This window comes from Dama dama, chromosome 11, assembly GCF_033118175.1.
Source record: "Dama dama isolate Ldn47 chromosome 11, ASM3311817v1, whole genome shotgun sequence".
NCBI lineage: Eukaryota > Metazoa > Chordata > Mammalia > Artiodactyla > Cervidae > Dama > Dama dama.
This window is the reverse complement of record NC_083691.1, coordinates 38,373,710-38,390,873: the sequence shown is the minus strand read 5'-3', so window position 1 is coordinate 38,390,873 and position 17,164 is coordinate 38,373,710. Positions and strand designations below refer to the sequence as shown.

At 42.8% G+C, this 17,164-nt stretch overlaps 1 protein-coding gene across 3 annotated transcripts in view; it reads left to right on the top strand.

Annotated features, from left to right (window-relative positions):
• Positions 1–17,164, top strand: part of ARHGAP25 (Rho GTPase activating protein 25) — an 89,441-nt gene that overhangs the window by 1,233 nt on the left and 71,044 nt on the right. The gene's annotated exons all lie outside the window — the stretch shown is intronic.

The following is a 17,164-nucleotide window of genomic DNA, read 5'->3' as shown; positions in this document are numbered from 1 at the left end:
GTATATATATATATATATATATTCTTTTTTATGCATCATCTTCCACTATAGGTTATGATAAAATACTGAGTATACATTTATAGCATTTTTTTAAGATTCCACATAGAACCAATATCATGTGATATTTGTCTTCCTTTGGCTTACTTTACTTAGTATGATTATCTCCAGTCCACCATGTGATCCTTTGATTTTAATCTGTTCCATAATTGTTATCATTATATGGGTATGTTCTACAATTAAACTGACCACAGTAATGTACAATAGAGCAACTGGGTTGGAAATGATTCCTTGTGTTTTACCCCTATACATGTATAGTGAGATAACATCCTTGATACTAGACATAGACAAGTGTTAAGGTGCTTCTAATGACTTAGAAATGTTCAGTTTGGAACAGGTCTAACTTGGACTTCTAATGATGGTTAATGTGCTACTAAAACAAAGGGTTTGTTGCAAAAAGTCACATATCTGAGTGTTAATGATACAGGTCTAAGAAAAGATTTGAAAAAAAATTGATAGTAATCAGAGAAGCCATTTATCTTGGTAATCAGAGAGGATTAGTGGTCTCTAATCAAGCTGGGAATTATTGCAGGTTGGTTCAGAGAATAAGGAGAGATTTTATATAATCAGAGATTTTTCTCCTAACCACTGTTGATAGCAAGGTACTTAGCTAATGCTCAGTCTATTGTATGTCATAAAAATTTGCTTTTAGAAGTAAAACTTCTATGGTTCTGTTCCTTTGAAAGTGTCTTGCTTCTATTTATTTGGGGTCATTCTACACTCTCCTCATCTGTGTTTCAGTCTTATTCTCCTTCTGTTTAAAAAATGGGAAATGAGACAATTAATGGTTAAATGATTAATTGATTAAATAATTAAGGTTTTTTTTTCAGGGATATAGGACCGTATCACATTAGAGTGCAGGTCTACATAATCTCAGACTTGGGATTAGGTTGGGTAGACTTCATGTGATATCAACCAATGTTTCTTAAACCACGGTCCCCCAGTTAGCCTGTGTCAGAAGCCACCACAAGTGCTAGGTAAAAATACAGATTCCTGAGCATCATCCTGACTTGTAAAATCAGAATCTCTGAAGGGAGACCCAAGCATCTGCAATTTAATAAGCCCCCAGCCCTCCATCTCACCTCATCAAGAAGTCCTGCTGTAGGTGCTGTGGTCTGAGTCAGTGGACTTGGGAAATCGCCATTCATCTTATACAGCATGGTGCTTGGTCCCAGTGGGCACACAACAAATATTTGTTGGCTGAATGAACAATTGAGTACAAGCAGATGATATTGTTTAGTACTGTTTAATGAAAATATCAGGCTTCCCTGTTGGATCAGTGGTAAAGAATCCACCTGCCAAACAAGAGATGAGGGTTCAATCCCTGAGTCAGGAAGATCACCTGGAGGAGTAAAAGGCAACCCACTCTAGTATTCTTGCCTGGGAAACCCCATGGATGGAGGAACCTGGTGGGTTATAGTCCATGGGGTTGCAAAAGAGTTGGACATGACTTAGCAACTAAACAACAGTAAAAGTGAAAAAAATCTTAATCACAAAATGAAATGCAGAGGAGCTCTTGTCATTATCTATGCCATTTACAAGTTTGTCACCCCAAGGACTGGACTGCAGCCAGAGTACTTTTCATGAGTATCACATTGGTGAGAATTCAAATCACAAGCTGAGCCCTCGGACGGAGGAGAGCCACTGACTCAGCCATGGGACTTCTGGTTCCCTCTCCAGCATCCTGGGCCCAGGTGTGACTATAGGAACTGGTTTAAGAATAACCAAAGAGTCGTGTCAGGGTGTCAATGACCTGTAGTTTCTCCAGCCTGGGCTAGTCAGGAGTAGATCAGTTTCTCAAGCTGGACACTACAAATTTTTGTGCTGGTTGATTCTTGTGATGGGGGTTATCCACTGCATTGTAGCAATGGTCCTCAACCTTTTTGGCACCAGGGCCTGGTTACATGGGAGACAGTTTTTGCATGGGCTGAGTGGGGGATGGCTTTGGGATGATTCAAGTATGTTACATTTATTGTCCCTTTTATTTCTGTGATTATTACACTGTGATAATGCGGTAATGTGAGCAATGAGGAGCAGCTATAAACACAGATGAAGCTTCACTCACTCGCTCACCTCCTGTGTATGACTGGGTTCTTAAGTGACTGGTTAAGCCTGGGGGTTGGGGACTGGTATGCTGTCCAGGATGATGACCAGTACTGGTCCATGGCCTGGGGTTTGGGGACCCCTGCATTCTAGGATATTAGTAGCATCCTCGGCCTCTATCCAGTAGATGGTGGTAGCACTCCCCTACCACCACTAGTGTGACAATACATATCTCCAGACATTACTAGATGTCTTGGGAAGAGACATCCCTCCTAGTTGAAAACCACTGAAGCGGATTATCATCAAGAAGGCGTGGTTATCAGACCACTTGGATCTGGAATTCAGACACCACTTCATGATTCATTGTCAAGGGCAACTTTCAGGAGGCTCTTAGTAAGTTATAACTTCAGAGGATGGACAGTACCCTAGACGGACACCAAGTTCAGCACTTGTTTAGGGAAATAGCAAGACAATGATGTGGCCCAGGAAAGGGCCCAATATCTTTTTGTTGAGTGGCACTTTTGGTTCCCCTAAATCTTATTTTGTGAGTGCTGAGCCAAGGCTTGAATGAAAGTGAAAATCTGCAAGGTGGGGGGGGGGGGGGGCGACTCTGTACTTCCATCTCAGAGACTGAGGAGAGCCCAGTGAATGGGAGGTGGACGAAAGACCACATCGTGGGCCTGGATGTATGGGAGAACCTGACCCAGGCCACCCTGAATCTGATCTATTGGTCTTGGGAGGGAAACAGGGGTTGGAGGTAAGGGAAATGCTGAGCCAACGACTTGACTTGAGATGGAGCCAAAAGCACACATTTCTTCTTTTGATGCTTTGTCATCTTCAGTTTTAGTCCAACACTTAAAATTGCGACAGCTTTCCATTGCTTTCTTGCAGTGTTTTGTCTTATTCTTTGCAAATATGTTCTATCACTTATTTGTCTTCCTAACAAAACTGTAAGCCCTGAAAGGTGGTTTTCGAAGGCAGTGTTCTTTCTTGCACTCTGTCCAAGGGTCTGGCACATCCAGTGGATGGAATGTAGGTGCTCTATTGAGAAGATATTGACCATTGAGGGAAAGCCCCTTCTGCCCTGCTGCTGGAGAGTGCTTAGTTAGAAGATGACTGGGTGAATTTCAGGACTACATTGTATCCATCCAGTTCCAGGCACATCTTACTTTGTTCTCAGGTACCCTAAGCCCAACTAGGGGAGAATGGGCCCTAGAGAGCAAATGACTCTGAGAAACATTTTTTAAAAGAAGTGACTATGGAGGGACAGTGTTTTCAACTTTCTTTTGTGTGTGGACACATATTTTTAAAATTTTTATTGGAATATAGTTGCTTTACAATGCTGTGTTAGCTTCTATTGTATGCCAAAGTGAATGAGCTATACTTTTAAAACAAATTTATTTTTATTTATATTTTGACTGTGGTAGAATGTGGGATCTTAGTTCCTTCACCTAGGGATCAAAACTGAAGCCCCTTCAGTGGGAGTGCAGAATCTTAACCACTGGACTGAGACGGAAGTCCACTCAACTTTTTTTTCTTGCTGAAATTTAATATTGAGAAAAACTTATTCAGAAACAAACATTCATTGTTTTAATCTCCCAAGTAGTGAAGTGAATAATGACAGTATAGGAGGGTTTTTTCCCCCACTTGATAAATCATTATTTTTCTGATATGGAATCTAGTTTTGTCCTTTAGAAAATTAGCATAAGGAGAATAAAAATATTTGTTACTTAAGGCCCTGGAAGTAGATCAATTTCCAGTGTAGGTTATTATTCTTGTTTAAAGAAGTTATATTTGAAAGTATAGTTTTAGCTAGATAGATGCATAGATAGATTCACAGAGACAAGAGAGAACTGAATATATAAATAAGTCCAAGAAACCATAAAAATGCTTTAAAAAATGAACAAACAACATGAATAGGCATTTTACAGAATAGGAATAATGATTCCAATAAATACATAGAAATATGGTTAATCACAGTAATTAGGAAATGTAAAAGTACGATGATATACCTAATCTCACCCACCAAAACAGTTAAAAGTAAAAAGTCTGACAATACCAAGTGTTGTTGAGGACATGGAGTGATAGGAACTGTCAGACACTAATAACAACTTTGGAAAACAATTTGACATTCAGTTTAGTGAAGTTGATGATGTACAAACTCTATGAACTAGTCATTTCCCTCTGGAGAGTGTTCCCTGGAGAAAATATTGTGTGTATGAACAAGAAGAGACATATAGCAGTTCCACAGTGGTATTCCTGAAATAACAAGGGACAGGAAACAACCAAAGTGCCCATCAATAAAAGAAAAATAAATTTTAGTAACTTATAAAATGTAAATAAGTTTATAATAAATTTATAAAATGTAATACTATCCAAGAGCAAAAAACTAACTGTGATGTATTTCAATGGGACTGAATGGCAAAAACTTAATATTAGAAAAGGGAAGTCACAAAATCAGAATGGGGATTCATTTATAAGAAACTTAAAAACTATGTACGTCTATGTATGTATACGGCAAAACTATAAGGGAAACAGAGAAACCAATTAACATAAAGTTCTGGGTGGCTGTTACATCTGGAGGGAAAAGAACGGGAAATGCATTTGGAAACTCCAAAGGTACCCAGACTCACTGGTAAAGAACCCGCCTGCTGATGCAGGAGGTGTGAGTTCGATCCCTGGGTGAGAAGAATCCCTCGAGTAGGAAACGGCAACCCATTCCACTATTCCTGCCTGGGTAATCACATGGACAGAGGAGCCTGGTGTGGAGTAAGACATGACTTAGCAACTCAACAACAACAAAGGTACCTAATTAACCTCAATTGGTAGGCAGATAAGAGGGTATTTTGTTAATGTGTATAAAATGAACAAAGAAAGAAAGGTGTAAATAAACCCTCAAAAACCTGGAAGGAGGTATACAATTTGTTTATACAGTTGACCCTTGAATAAGGAGGGGGTTAGGGGCACAGGACCCTCCCTCCCCATTCCGTGCAGTCGGAAATCTGGGTGCTGTTATCTTTGCCTCCAGAACAAAGGAATTGATAAATGACTCACCCAAGGAGGCAGGATATTGAAATAGGAAAAGAATCTCCAATTGGACACAAACTTTTTGCTACACTTAGTTTATTTAAAGATCTGTAAAGTGAAAACACAGAAACTATATTTATAAAAAAAAAAATCACCTATAATTGGACACGCCAAGTTCAAACCCATGTTGTTCAAGGGTCAACCATAGTAGCTAATTATGGATGAAGGATTTATGGGTGAGGTATACCCACACATATATGTATTATTACATTATAGGTATTTGCCAGAGTTTCTGTAGTGAACAAATGTTATTAATAACTACATCATTAAGAATGTGTGGGTGCTCAGTTGTGTCTGACTCTGCAACCCCATGGAATATAGGCCTTTAGGCCCCTCTGTCCATGGGATTTCTCAGTCAAGAATGCTAGAGTAGGTTGCCGTTTTCTTCTCCAGAGGGTCTTCTCCACCCAGGGATCGAACCCATGCCTCCTGGTACTCCTGCATTAGCAGGCGGATTCTTAACCACTGAACCACCCAAAACAAATTCCAGTGCTTGGCCAGGCGGGTTGACATGAGGTCTGGCAGGCGGCACATGTTCTTTGGTGATTTAGAGCCAGCTGCAAAGCCCTCCTCAAGCTGCAGAGGTTGCAGCCAGCCAGAACTTATGCATGGCCATCTGCAGACTTTCTGGGCCTCTAGCCTTGGGATACAGGGTTTTCTTGGAGCTACATGGTCCTTCTGTGACCAGGCTAGCCTGGTTGAGCTCCCCAGGTTGGAACAACCAAGATCGTGTAGCCTGTGGTGACTGGTCTATGTTTGTGGCATTCAGCTCTGGTGAAGGCTTTCTTTATAATTCACTGCCAAACTTCCAAAGTGCTCATCCAGACCAGCCTGGGGTCTGGCCCAAATGTATGGGGCTATATGCTGTGGCTGCCTTTGCACACCCCAACAGCTCCTGGTCCCTGAGGCATAAGGGGCCCCCACACACGCAGGCCGAGTCCAAAGGAGGAGTGTTGATTCCTCAGTCCATGACACAGGGGCACTCCTCTCAGGACCCACCCCTGTCTCTGTTCCTTGTTCCAGTAAAAATGTCTCTCCCTATGTAGTCACTGACTTACCTTTAGATACAAATTAAATACATGCCTCTTGCTACTGAGGTCGAGAGCCTCCTGACCACTTGGGGAATGGGGACTGACATCATCCTAAACAGCAGGAGAGCGAAGACCAACTTGAGTAATGATGGGAAGTCAAAATCTTGTTTTCTGCTCACTTACGGATAAAGTCCTCCCAGCAGACACAAGGCAAGGCTGCCTTAGATTCTGACTTAGCTTCTGCACTTTCGTTAGATTGGAGTCAAGTGCATGTGGATTGGCAGAGGTGAGCTCAGTTGCTCTTGGTACATGAACTTCCAAAAATGTGTCCAAGGTGAGACGTGCCTAGACATACGCCTAGGCGTGGTATACACATACATAAGTACCTTCCAGGCATGGTCAAGCTGTCATCTCTGGCTCTCTGTTTATAAAGCATTGGCAGAGAGCATCTTATGGGAGAACTAGAGAAACTCTGCCCCTTCCCTTCAGAGCTGGAGTAAGGTCCTTTGAGAAAAGGACACTCATTATATGGCAGTTAGAAAGATCCTGTGACTGATTAAGAAGACTAAGTTGGTGATAATGGTCCCACCACACACAAGACAGCTTGAAAGAAAAAAAAGCGTAACCTCTCATGAGGCAGCTCTGTTGTTGATTAACTGGATATGAGAAGGGAGTGTATAAGGAGCTTTTATGAAGCCCCAGCTGTGGCCACAGGAGCTGACACCAAAGGGCACTCCGAGAGACTCAGGGAAATACCGCGGGGAGAGGCAGCGTGGGGCGCAGGCCAGGGGGAGGGATTCTAGCAAGAGCGCGGTATGTAAATTCTGTATAATCCCCAGACAGGAACCGAGATGCAGAAGTTACAAAGGGAGAAGATAATTTACATTTCTTGATACTTTACTCATCACCATTTTTCTCCTTGAAAACTTGATTTATTCCTTTGAAAATGTTCTAAAAAATCAAAATCATGTTACAAAAAAATGATACGCATAGGTCTGGCAAACAAACATAAAGGCAGTCAGTCCTGCTCTCTGCGTTTTCAAGGCTTACAGGCTAGTGGGGTACAGACAAACAATCACAGGACATCAAGACAAGTCCTGTGATGAGAACAGTCATGGGAGCCACAGGAGGGAGCCTAGGAATCTGCATTCTGGTCCCGCCACCTCTCTCCCCATCACTGCCATCCATTTTCTTTCATATATAGATGCGTGTGTTTTTCAGTGAGTCCCAGACTTGCCATCCTTCTCACACTGATTTCCTGTACATGGTCTCTGCTCTTTCAGAGAAGAAAGAAGCTCTATAATTTTGTGTAGCTCCTCCCCGTGGAGGGATTACACCTGCCCACTTGTCTCTTGCAGCCCCTGCTTCCCCAAGCAGACACAGATACACTCTAGACCCCGGTCACATCTTCTGCAGTCCCTGCCCTTTCTCATCTGTGTGGAACCCTGTCTCCCTGGGGCTCCCTTAACCACCACCCGATTCCTGCTCATGTGTTAGCCCTCGCTTGATCTCATTTGACAGACTGACATGCTTCCTCCTTTCTGTAAAGACAGTTGTGAAACTGACTGTGTTTCTTTTTTGTCTTGGCTGCCAGGAAGCTCAGAGCTAAATTGAAACTCTATCATGTTTTATTCATAGCATAAATATCTTATCCCCTGGGAGCTTCTGAGCCTGCAAATCACTGGAAGGAGAATATAGCAATCCTTTCCCAGCCCATTTAAACAGAGACACTCACAACTCTAGAAACTGTGGACTTCCTTTGTGGTGAACTCAATGAAGGCTCCAGAACATGCAAGATATGAGTCAAACCTACTAACTGATCACTTGGTTTTTAAACAAAGACATTTCTCCTTAATCAGTAATGTGCAACACCAGTGCTCTAGGCCCTCCCTGGAGAGAATTAACTTGAATTGACTGTAAAAAGTGGCTTTGACTGAAATGTGTCTAAGGGATGAATTGCCCATTGGTTTTTCTTGAGTGTAGGAAAACAAGAGGGTGTGTGTGGTCCTGAAGAGACTGCATGAGCTTGGGATGCCTTTTCTGATTTGCAGAAACATTCACTTCATTATTAAACAGAATTAATATTACATATATTGAAAGGAAGAACTTTCATGCATATAACACAGTACATGTTTAGCAAACACCTGTTTCCTTTCTTCATAGATAATCTCATTTCTAACCTCAGATCAAATGAGAAGCTGTACTAGGGCTGCCTTCCCTTGGCATCCTCGGTGAGACGCGTTCACTGAGCTGTGCTTTATTGTCATACCATCAGTTTCAATCACCACCACAGGTAACGAGTTCTTGAAATCTGCTCCTGATTATTTTGTAACAATGAGAACAAGAAATGAACAAGGCAGGTGACTCTGAGATGTAATTCTAGGTGAGAAAATTCACTGAAAATTCAGTGCTTGTACTTCGTCTCCTTTGAGGGATTGGCATACTTCCTCCTTTCTGTCAAGATAGTTGTGAAACTTACATATTTCTCTTTTTATCTTGGCTGCCAGGAAGCTCAGAGTTAAATTGAAGCTCCATCACAACTTTCACCCATGCAGCTAGCACACATATTTTCCTTTGTCTTAGGTATAAATTTATGTGTTCATTGCAAATGAGTTTTCTATTTGAATATGAAAAACCTGTGAAGTCTTTTAAGGAGAGAGTAAAAGTATATGCAGTCTATCAATATATACCTCCTCAGGTATCCTAGGAGTAGATTTCCTACTTTTTAGTGGCAACTGGATATTGCAATTTTTCTAAAACCAGTGTTCAGAGAATATTGGTGCAGAGAATCAATTTTTTTAGTTCACAAATGAAAGCACATTTCCATGATCACTCATATTTTTTCACTAATTATATCAAATAATGGTGTGTTCAGTACACTAAGACCAAACATTTTAATTTCATTCATTCATGTAACATTTATTTGCTCACCTTTACATTCTAGACCCTTTTAAGGAGCATTCTCAATATCATGCCTAGTGATAGTTGGTTCACTTACTCCCTGTGCTACTCAGTTCAGTTCAGTCGCTCAGTCGTGTCCGACTCTTTGCGACCCCATGAACCGCAGCACGCCAGACCTCCCTGTCCGTCACCAACTCCTGGAGTCCACCCAAACTCATGTCCATTGAGTCAGTGATGTCATCCAATCATCTCACCCTCTGTTGTCCCCTTCTCCTCCTGCCCTCAATCTTTCCTAGCATCAGGGTCTTTTCAAATGAGTCAGCTCTTCACATCAGGTGGCCAAAGTATTGAAGTTTCAGCTTCAACATCAGTCCTTCCAATGAACACTCAGGACTGATCTCCTTTAGGATGGACTGGTTGGATCTCCTTGCAGTCCAAGGGACTCTCAAGAGTCTTCTCCAACACCACAGTTCAAAAGCATCAGTTCTTCGGTGCTCAGCTTTCTTTATAGTCCAACTCTCACATCCATACATGACCACTGGAAAAACCATAGCCTTGACTAGACGGACCTTTGCTGACAAAGTAATGTCTCTGCTTTTTAATATGCTATCTAGGTTGGTCATAACTTTCCTTCCGAGGAGTAAGCATCTTTTAATTTCATGGCTGCAATCACCATCCACAGTGATTTTGGAGCCCAGAAAAATAAAGTCAGCCACTGTTTCCACTGTTTCCCCATCTATTTGCCATGAAGTGATGGGACCAGATGCCATGATCTTAGTTTTCTGAATGTTGAGCTTTAAGCCAACTTTTTCACTCTCCTCTTTCACTTTCATCAAGAGGCTCTTTAGTTCTTCACTTTCTGCCATAAGGGTGGTGTCATCTGCATATCTGAGGTTATTGATACTTCTCCTGGCAATCTTGATTCCAGCTTGTGCTTCATCCAGCCCAGCGTTTCTCATGATGTACTTTACATATAAGTTAAATAAGCAGGGTGACAATATACAGCCTTGACGTACTCCTTTTCCTATTTGGAACCAGTCTGTTGTTCCATGTCCAGTTCTAACTGTTGCTTCCTGACGTGCATACAGGTTTCTCAAGAGGCAGGTCAGGTGGTCTGGTATTCCCATCTCTTTCAGAATTTTCCATAGTTTATTGTGATCCACATAGTCAAAGGCTTTGGCATAGTCAATAAAGCAGAAATAGATGTTTTTTCTGGAACTCTCTTGCTTTTTAGATGATCCAGTGGATGTTGGCAGCTTGATCTCTGGTTCTTCTGCCTTTTCTAAAACCACCTTGAACATCTGGAAGTTCACGGTTCACGTATTGCTGAAGCCTGGCTTGGAGAATTTTGAGCATTACTCTACTAGCGTGTGAGATGAGTGCAATTGTGCGGTAGTTTGAGCATTCTTTGGCATTGCCTTTCTTTGGGATTGAAATGAAAACTGTCCTTTTCCAGTCCTGTGGCCACTGCTGAGTTCTCCAAATTTGCTGACATATTGACTGCAGCATTTTCACAGCATCATCTTTTAGGATTTGAAATAGCTCAACTGGAATTCAATCACCTCCACTAGCTTTGTTTGTACTGATCCACCCCCAAAATGTGTACACACAGATCTTGTTTCCAGATGGGGCTGGTGACACTCTACTGCTGGAACTCTGGCCTATGACTTCTGAACCATCTGTATGTTTCCTTGTTGGTTTGGGAGTTTCAGAGTGAAAGAAGAAGTGGTATGGTATTATGTTTCTGATGCTTATATAAAATATTTTTTAATATTTACAGATAATTTTATAAAGTTTACCAAATAAATTTATAACAAAGTCTGAACTAGCTACAGTGGCATGAGCCAACTATGTATAGTATGGTAGTTAGAAAGTTACCTTGGAGTCAGACTGCCTAAATTTGAATACCACTGTCACTCGTTGCTAGTCGTGTGACTTTGGTTCTCACTTTCTTTTTCTGTAAAATGGGCATAATCACAGTGCTAACCCATCTGGCTATTGCAATGATTAAAGGAGATGATCTTGGTAAAAATCCTTAGCATAACAGCAGACATTGACATGTATTTCATAAATATCACTTATCATCATCACAATCAACTAGATATTGTATTCTACTACATCTCCTTCTAGCCAAGTCACTGGTGAAGGCCACAGCCAGCAATGCTAGGGTCCACTTTGGTTTGTCTTGGTCCGTTTTAGTTCTTCTCTATTTTCTTTAGACAAATGGTCTTTGCAACATCTGCTTACCCATTTTCCTGCCCAGTGTTGGTCGCCTGGCATGTCTCGTTTCTGACTCCCTTACCTCCAGCCTTTCAATCTGCAATCCTTAAGACATACAAACTTTATCCATTATGTTTATATAACTTTGTCATTTTCCCTTTTTCTTTCACCTTGCTTTTCTCTCTCTCTTTTTTTATTGACATTTCTTTCCCAAGTTGGTAAAGAACCTGGGTTGTGATTTTTCTATAAGGATAAGGAGAAGCTTCTGGTAAATTTCCTGTAGGATGCCTGCTGTCAAAAGTTCAGTCTCCATGCTGTTGTGATGGGGGCCATTCCTCATGCTTAACTCTGGGTGGGAAAAGAGTGAGTGACTCTGGGTGGTACACCACCTGGAAGACCCCCTATTGTATTATTGAGAAGCTGTTTCCTCCAGGGCTGCAGGCATCTCCCACGCCACAAGTCTATGGCCTCTGATGTGAGCTTGCATCTTGTCTGGGCCTCACTTGGATCAATGTTTAATGTCTGTGACCCCTTACATGTGAGTTACAGTAGCAGCAGACTAGATTTTCCAGTTCTGTAAGAATCCTGCACGTGGCCATCTATTCATTTCCACATCATTATTTTTAGATACATGTGAAGAAAGAGCAGGACCTTCTAAATGAGGTCTCTGTCTTTTTTGGCCTCAATTCTGCTGTTCCAACTGAAGGGTTCTTGTGAGTGTGTTCTCCCCTCCCTGTCCTTCTGCATTTTGCTCTGGGCATTTGGTCATTTAGATCCTGGAAACCCATTCTGCTGGTAGATGAGGAATCTCACCAGGCACACAACCCAGAGTTATTAGGATCACAGGTACAGAGCATAGTTGTCACTCTCAGTCCATTCTCAGCCAGGGCTTTTTGCTCTGTCCTGAGACCAGCTTGGACACCCATCTTCCCTGTGTGAGCCATCCTGAGTTCTCCCACTCAGCTAGGGTGACCAGCTGTCCCGATTGGCTTGGAACTCAAAGGGTTCTTGAAATATGAGACATGCAGTATAGAAACCAGAAAAGTCACCCTAGCCCCATGTTCTAAGTTTGAGATGTTTTGACAGAAAATTGCCATTATTCTAATTGGTAGTCTCTCTATTCATTGAACTGGATTTCTGATGAGGATGTACAGTTTAGGATAAAAATAAATAGGAAAAAACATCTTTAAACCTTGACTTTTTCTTTTTTGGTACTTATGATCAAGAGTCCTTCCAGATTCTTCCTTCAGGCTACCTGAATCTGCCATGCTAACTTCCTCTGTTTTCATGAAATTTTAGAATTCTTGCTCATACTTTCTCTTGAAGGATTAAGAGCCACACCTGTCAGTCATGGCAAGGAACGTCTTCCCAGAATAACACAAAAACCCCCGCTTTGTGGAATCTATATCTGGCCCCTGGGTTTGCCCTTATACTTTCTGGGTTTTCTTTCAATTCTACCCCTTCCTCCCCACCACTATGACCACCACTCATCTCCCTCTGGAAGCCTTCCTGAAATTGCCCGAGTAAGATTAATCCCCCCTTCTTGTGTGAAATTCTTCCATTTTGCTCGTTTTCCTTCTCTTTTGAGGAACACATTTATCAGACAGCTACAATGTGCTGGGCACTGTGCTAGGCTCCGGATGTAAGAAGATTAGAAATATCATGATCTTCACTTTAAGTAACTCAGTCTCATTGGAGAGACAGGAAAGCAGGGCTCTCCCATTAGAGAGAATCAGAAAGTCATAAATGACGTAAGTGCGATTGTAACATTTAAAAAGCTGACGCAGTGTTTGTTCTGTAACTAAAGTTTCCTAGCCCCAGTTGAATCACAGCGCCTAAGTATCTACAAGGGGCAAGTTTTCACTTGTTAATTATAATACGCGCGCGCCCCGCCTCCGCCCCGCAAAAGCCTCCAACTCCGGATGGCTATTCTGCTATTTGCCAGTAGAGGGCGCCCACAGACAACATAGCTCCATCTCCAACAAACGGTTTCCCTGGTTTCTCTCCAGAAAACCCTGGATTTAACCAGGCTGTGATCATCACAAATTTGTCACCATATCTCATTCTTCTGTGGCCTGAAATACCCAGCATTATAACAAAAGTCACCTTTGTATTTTTAGAGATAAAAAGTCAGTTCCAGATAATACCTATTTCTTGAAAGGAACTGCTCATAGTCCTAAATAAACCATGTCATTCTTTATCACTGTACCCTCTCTGAAGTCTCACTTGCAGGCTTCCCACGTGGAAATGTGATGTGACCACCACATCTTACCTGCCCAGGCCACGCACTCCAGCAATTCCTCCCATTCCATTGGTTCAACCACTTTTCCACCATCAATCATCCATTATATTCTCTTTAACATAGATAATTCTGGGATTGCAGAGCTGTTAAACAAACACTCTCGACTCCTCTGCCCCTCCATCTTGCCTTGATAATCACCTGGTAAAACCCTTTACTATGTTTAAACTCAATAACTGATTTTCTTGGTGCCTTGGGCATCTAATCATCGCTAGGGAAAATCAGGCCACTGAGCTGCCTGGATTTGCTTAAAGTTTGTGATCGATCATGTCAGGTGGATGTTCAGCCAAGCCAGAGAAGCCTACTATGCCTACCTAATAAATTTCCTTTCCTTTTTGCCAAAAGAGTTTTTTCTTTTCTGAATGCTTTAACACCTACTTCCACAGTCACACTCACTTTTACATTTCTTAGAGAAAAGTGTGTGCAACTGGTTGGGGACCACCTTGTTTTCCTACCACCAAGTGCTTCTGTCTACCCACATCTACCCCCATCTTCCCCTCAAGAGCTCCCCTTTAGATCTGGACATGGGACACCCATTTGGAGACTTGGATCTTATAGGGTCCTGCTCAGGTCTGGCTCTGTGTTCCTCCTTATAAGACAAGGCATCTTCCCACCTGTAGCCTGGGCCCTGCTTGCCATCTAGAGCACTTGGGAATGTGAAATTCCTACAAGGATGGCCAGAGCCGTCTTCCTGGGTCCCCCTAGTGGTTGTCCTGTAGATGGTTGTTGGCACGGAGGCCCAGAATAGAGCTTGGATGTCTGGGCTGCTGTGTCCGCATGCATGTATGTGAAGCCCCTCACTCTGCTAAATGGAGCTGGGATTGGGAGGAGAAGGGGTGTGGGCTATAGGATGAGGGGCCTCTATCTGTATTCTTTCCACACTTTCTCCAAGGTTGGTGGTGGAAACCTGGCCACTTGTCATCTACAGTCAGCCAAGGTAATCACTGGGGACACCACTCCACTAAGAATGTCCTTGTCAGCATCACTGATTGTTGGTATCTTGGCCAACAGTGCATGGCTGTCCTTGTCTCATTCTACTACCCTGCAGTGTTTAACTGAGTGAGCCATTTCCACCTGGAAATAATCTCCAGGCTGGCTAGATGCCACACTCGGGGCCTTCCTTACTGCATTAGCCATTCTTTCTGAGTCTTCTTTAATGGAGTCTCCTTCTCCACCAGACACTTAGCTTTGAGGTGTTCAAGGCAGAACTGGCTCCATCATTTTTAGGGCCTGGTGCTGAGTGAAAATGTGGAGCCCCTCATTCCAAGTTAGGAAGAATTTCAAGATGGTGCACTTGAAGAGCACTTCAAGTAGAGCACTAATGCAGGTGCAGAGATGTGGGGCCCAGTATGACCTCACAGGCTGTGTGTCTGTGAGGCCAACCCAGGCTTCAGGACTCAGTCCCCTCATCTTCTGTTTATCCATCCTCACTTGCTGAGGGCTCTCATCCCTTCCCATGGCTTTAAATTCCATCTACCCTTTTCTATGTTCACCCTAGTCTTCTGCTGGGCTCCAGACTGCTCACCATTTCCACTTGGATCCCTCTCAGGCTTCGCTCTCCCAATACGTCCAACACAGACTCCAGAATTCTCTCTCTTCCCATTCCTCCCCACCCTGTTTACCAGATCTCAATAAGACTCCACTTTTCAACAGGTTGCTCAAGCTTTCACCTACAGTCATCTTCCACTCATCTTTTTCTCTCCCACCTTGCATCTAACCCATCAGAAAAAAATTTTTGGATTCATTATCGATTTGGGTTCCCCATCTGATTATGTTTTTTAAATTATTTCTGATACTGTAAACACCATCATTTCTGGCCAAGTCTTCTGCATTTGTTTGCTAACTAGTCTTCCTGTCTCCCATCTTGTCCTATACAATTTACACTCTGCACCATGGCCAGTCTCAATAGTGTTCTTTTTTTTCTTTTTTCCCCCTTCAATTATTTGCTTTAATATAATGAAGTTGTTATCCAGATTATTTTTACAACATCAGTGCTGATTTCTCAGAATATTGACTAACCACCCCCTCAATAGAATTTAAAAGCAGAAAGCAACTTGTGGAATGCTTTCTCCAGTATATTTAGAATGAGATTCAAACCAATGAGACCTGCCTATGGGATCTGACCCCAACCATTTTCCCCAACCCACCTGCTGCTTCTCTGCTTCTCTCACACTGCCCTTCAGCCACACTCACCTTCCAGTTGCTTAAACACTTGGAGTTCAAGGCCACCTAGAGGTCTGTCTTGCCACTGTCTCTCTGACATGCCCTTCCCCCGCTCTTACCATGACCTTTCGTCAATTTGGCTTCAGTTCAAATATCCTCTCTTTGAAGATGTCTTTCCTGCCCACAGTATCTAGTATAATAACACCCCCCGAATACAGTCTCTCTTTATCTCATTACTTTATTCTATTTTCTTTATAGCACCTTAGTACCAGATACGATATTTATTTGATTTCATTTTATGGTCTCCAACTCCTTCTAGACTGTAAGTGCCTTGAAGGAAGGGCTTTGTCTACTTCCCTCACTTTTAGGGCATTGCTGCCAAGAACAGAGACTGAAACCTAAACAGGTGATTTTGGAGATTTTTGTGGTATATCTGGGGACTGCCCTGTGGCCTGCTAACATTTCTCCACCCCAGTGAAATTTGTGAGTAAAAATAAGATCAGTGCATGTTTTTTCTGCTGCCCTTACTAGTGTGGAGCAATGGTTTGATCCAGAGAGATGATTCTGAATTTCTTTAAGAGAAGGAAGTAGAACTTTTGGTTTCTGAAGCTATTTTGGAAGAACACGCAGGTGACTGAGCGTCAGCTGTTCTCAAGAGAGGTCAGGCCCAAGTCACAGGGTTTAAGCTGCTGAGTAGGGTGACAAGCCAGTTCTGGACTGGCTTTGGTAATCCACAACCCTCCCAAATTTGTGTGAAAAATTACATGTGCAGATTCTCAAAGGCATCTATAGAAAGGCTAAGACCACTGTTTTATGTTTTGAAGCACCAAAAAAAAAAAAAAAAAAAAATCCCTCACTAAGGAACCTTGTGATAATTAAACACAATGTAGTGGGCACATGGGTCCGTCCTCTGTCTTGTCCAAGGGTATTTTCTGGGTGTCGTGTGTAGAGAGTGAAAGGAGAGAAGGCTGAGTGGTGGGAAAATGCCACACGGTTCCCCAGTTCACAGCCTTTCCCGGCCCCACAGTGTTCCTGGCCTGGGGCAATTTGAGGGTGACAACTCACTGGGAAGCTCCTCGAACTGCTTCTTGTTGCTGACGGGCAGGTCCTGGCATCCTGGACCACATCCCGGTCACGGATGTGCAAGCGGAAGTGGACTGTGGCCACCAGACGGCAGCACGCTCAGCTGCAGCTGGGGCGGGTCTGTTGGCTCAGCCAGACATCTGGAGCTCCCTTGGGCAACTGAGCCCGTTCAAGGCCACCCTGCCATTTCATTAGCTTCCAAATAATGTGGTCTTGTGCTGCAGATGACTGATTTTGGCCCCACTTACTGTGTGGGGCAGGGGTTGACTACTTTCTGTAC